The sequence below is a fragment of the Sorex fumeus genome, unplaced genomic scaffold, assembly GCF_029834395.1.
Source record: "Sorex fumeus unplaced genomic scaffold, SorFum_2.1 ptg000019l, whole genome shotgun sequence".
NCBI classification, from domain to species: Eukaryota; Metazoa; Chordata; class Mammalia; order Eulipotyphla; family Soricidae; genus Sorex; species Sorex fumeus.
The window spans coordinates 16,555,675-16,559,938 of record NW_026606076.1 but is presented as its reverse complement, the minus strand read 5'-3'; positions in this window follow the sequence as shown (position 1 = coordinate 16,559,938).

The following is a 4,264-nucleotide window of genomic DNA, read 5'->3' as shown; positions in this document are numbered from 1 at the left end:
GTTCCTAACACCCCAAAGCAGGGTCCCGATGAGGGACTGAATGGACCCAGGGCAAGCGGTGAGCTACCCTGGCAGCGAAATGGGCCAGGCCAAAGTGCCACGATTCTTAACTAAGAGTTTGATCATGGACAAATGCTGTCATGATCCAAGGTAACGACAAGACTAGGATCCTGCTAGGGGTGGGAAAGACTATCTGGCCTGAGCACCGTAGTCTGAGATCGAGATGGCCCTAGGAGAGCAATTCTATAAGTTTAAGATATTTCTTACTGTATCCATACAAAATGATTTATATTCTTGTATGCTTGTTGGACAAGGAGTGGAGAGGCACGCCCATGGGATTATGCTCTAGGGTGGGTCCTCCTGCTGAGAAAGGATCTGTCCTAGGAGAGGTCTTCCCTGAGGTTAAGATTTCTACCCCTGTTGATCTCCACCCCTATTGATTGTGACCGCACCTATGTGTATTTGTTCCCCCAATTCCTCATGGAGAGAGGATTTAACTGTACTGTAGGAGTGGGGCGAGGGGCAGAAGGAAGAAGAGAGTTAAGAGAGGATCAGAACCCAGACTCCAGAGAAGGAGGATGAAGGGGAATGGAGAAGGAGAATGAAGTAGCTGGGGGAGGAAGAACGGGGGCAGAGACAGAAGGAGAGATGAGGAGAGGATCAGAATAAACTACGACTAATACCTACCAGCCTGGCCCTCGTTCCTTCCTCCGCCGGACCATCGCCATCGACCTCTCCAGGGTGGGTGAAGGGTGAGACTACCGAACGCGGGCGGCGGGAGAGATAGAGCCACCGCCGCTGTGGGTGCCGTGCCCCCTCTTGTGTGAGTTTACACATATATATATATATATATATATATATATATATATATATATTTAGAGAGAGAGATTCACTGCAATGTACGTTTTCTTATGGACAGAAAAGTTTGAATAGTAAGTGAAGACCCTCCCACAGTAGTGACAAGAACAGTGTTTCATTCCCCTGTATGAACTTTCCCATGCTCAGAATGTCCTGAGAGGAAATGAAAGGTCTTTTCACCTACCTCACATATATAAGGGTTTTCTACGAAACAGAAATTATGAAACTAAGACTTCAGGAATAAGCAAAGGCCTTCCTACATTGCTCACAAGTTATCTCTCCAGTGTGAGTTTTTCTGTGTACTAAGGCTTGTGGAATAAGCAAAGACTTTCCACTCCATATACGCATGTGGTTTCTTTCCAGTGTGACTTTTTCTGTGCATACTAAGATGTGCTGAGCGATAGAACAGCGGTAGGGCGTTTGCCTTGCACGCAGCCAACATGGCCGACCCGAGATCGATTCCTCCAACCCGAGTTCGATTCCTCCGACCCCCTTGGAGAGCCCAGCAAGCTACCGAGAGTATCTCGCCTGCACGGCAGAGCCTGGCAAGCTCTCCATGATGTATTCGATATGCCAAACACAGTAACAACAAAGTCTCCAATGGAGACTTTGCCCGCTCGAGCAAATCGATGTTCAATGGGAGGGCCTTTACTTTTACTTTGTTGCTAAGATGTATGAGTCAGAGAAAGGCTTCAACACATTGCTTACATGCATAAATACTCTCCAGTATGAAATCTCCTGTTTATAAGGTATGAGTATCCATTGAAGCCCTTCCCCCAGTCCTTACACTTAAACGGTTTCTCTCCTGTGTGGATGTTCAGATAGTCCCACTGGGGTGATGCTGGACTCAAAACTTTGTTCTCAGTGCTTACATTTCTGGGGATTCTGTCCAATATGGGCTTCTATGGGAAAGTGATGGTGCTGAGGACCTGGGAAGAGTGATCCTCTGATGACCCTCAGAAGATATCCCACCTGTCTCGGCATGCCTGGGGGGATGAGGGCCAAATTGCTCACTTGAGACTTTATCAAAGTGTGCAGGAAGAGACATTCCACCAGGGCTGGCTACATCCATGTAGAATAGAGGATTCCAATTATTAGTCTATGCCACAAGAGTTATCATGTCAAAAGAAATCAAGCTCTACAGGTAGGTAGCTGGTAGGGCATGGGACAATGAGTTTCTTGGGGAAGTAATAAATCCAGATGGGGATGAAAGCAATGACTCTGAGGCCAACCCTGGGGATTAAGAGAGGAACTGGCCTAGTACAAACCCAGAGAGCTGGAGACATGGGACAGGAGTAATGGCTGGTAAGAACTCCAGAGAACAAGGTCCGGCCACTGCTCTACCCCTTGATAACAGGCGAGCAGTGGACTCTCAGCTACAAAGAAAACCCCAGGAGGCAGTTTCAGAAACATGATTTCAAACTGAGAGTATCAGGCTAGTACAGTATGCTGTATGCAGTCAATCTAGGTACAATGTCCAGAATTACAAATGGACCCTGAGCACCGTCTGACTAATAGATGGATTGAATTTTGGTCTATCCAATCATAAATGTTTCCTTTTTTACCTCTAATATTAGTAAAGTGACATGGGTGGGATCCAGGAATGTGACCAACCTTGTGAGTAATCACAGGTAAACGGAATGGTCTGCTGGGATGTGGGGAACTTGGGACCTGACCCATATTCCCACTTATAAAAGATTTCATCAAGGCGCCCCTTCCATCCTTTCAAACGACATTCTGTGCAAAGTTACCTACATGTAAACTCTCCAATTGAGACTAGAGCAACTGTAGATCTGGGTAGGGTGTTGCTTGCACATGGCCAACCTAGGTTTGATCCACAGGTTCCTGTAGAGTCTCCCGGATCACCATCAGAAATAATACATGAGTGCAGAGCCAGGAGAATCCACTGAGGATCACCAGGTATTGTAGGATAATTATCGTCTGCCCTTGTTCCCTGGCCAGTGCGAGCTTTGTTGATTGCCCATAACCTTTCAATTACCTTTGTCTCCTGATCAGACTTTGACTTGTAAATATTGTCTTTCTATTCTCCTTAATGTCTTTTGCATGGTTGGCTATTTCAGAGCAATTGCTTTTTGTTTGGATACAGGAGGACAGTTACAAAGACAAGCCTGAGCTTGAGAGTTGATGGTCTCCAGATAATATTACCTCCTGGATATCTGCTCTCTTGACTGAAGCCTCAGTTGCCCTTACTTCCTCGATCCCCAAAAGAAGAGTCCGATGAGGGACTAGATGGACCCATGGCATGTGGTGAGATAGCTACCCTGGCATCGAAATGGGCCTGGACAAAGTACCATAATGCTTATCTATAAGAGCCTGGTTATGGACAAATTCTGGCATGAGTCAAAAATAAATAGACTTGGACGTTCCTGGGATTAGGAGTGAATGATCTGGCCTGAGCACTGTAGTCTAATATGTGGTGGGAAGTCCACAGGAGAGTCACCAGCAAGCCTAAAAGTGTCTATTACTGTGTCCATACAGAATGGCAATCATTAAGAAATAAAACTAAACATGTCAATTAAGTTACTGGTCTAAGGAGAGGAGTAACACACCTTAAGGGTTGCTTTTCCTTCGTGGGCTGCAGGTGATTGGGAAGTCTGGAAAACCATTCTTCATTGTGCTTCCCGAGGGAAGGCGTGGATTGGGGTCGTGGTGAAAGAAGAAAAAGAGCAGCTTCAGGGAGACATGGCGAATGAAGGTCACTGAGAAAAGGGATGGTCCTCCTCCACCCAGATCCCCTATCTTCTAATATGTAGGCATTACACCCAACAGCTGCCCCCGGTGCTGTGTAATCCCATCAATGGCCAAGACCCAGAGACTATAAAACCCTGCTCCTGAAAGAAAAACACGCAGTTTCCTGCCTCCGCGTCTGGCTGTCTTACTGAGGCGCTTTGGAGGAGGGTGTGTTGAGTTTCCCTCCCCACCCCAAGTAGAGCCCCGGTCGCTGAAGACCTCTGGTTTGAGCCACAGCCCCACAAGTTTGCACGAGCCTCACGCATGAAGGAACCGGCAGAGAAACCCAGGTGTGCAGGACCTGGGGCTAAGATCTCCAAGCTACACATATTAGGACTGGGCCTCCTCCACTCAGATCTCCCATCTTCCAGTATGTAGGCGTTACACCCACCAACTGTCCCTGCTGCCGTGTAATCCCATCAATGGCAAAGACCCAAACACTATAACACCGTGCTCTGGGGAGTGCGCAGCCACACGGAATCCTGCCCACACCACAGAGTCTGGCAAACTCCCCATGGTGTATTCTTTATGCCAAAAACCAGTAAAAATGATGATTCTCATTCTCCTGAACCTGAAAGAGCCTCAAATGTGGCACTTCATAAAATCTCAGGGACAGGACGAAAGAGACATTACTGGGGCCTACTTGAGTCAATCG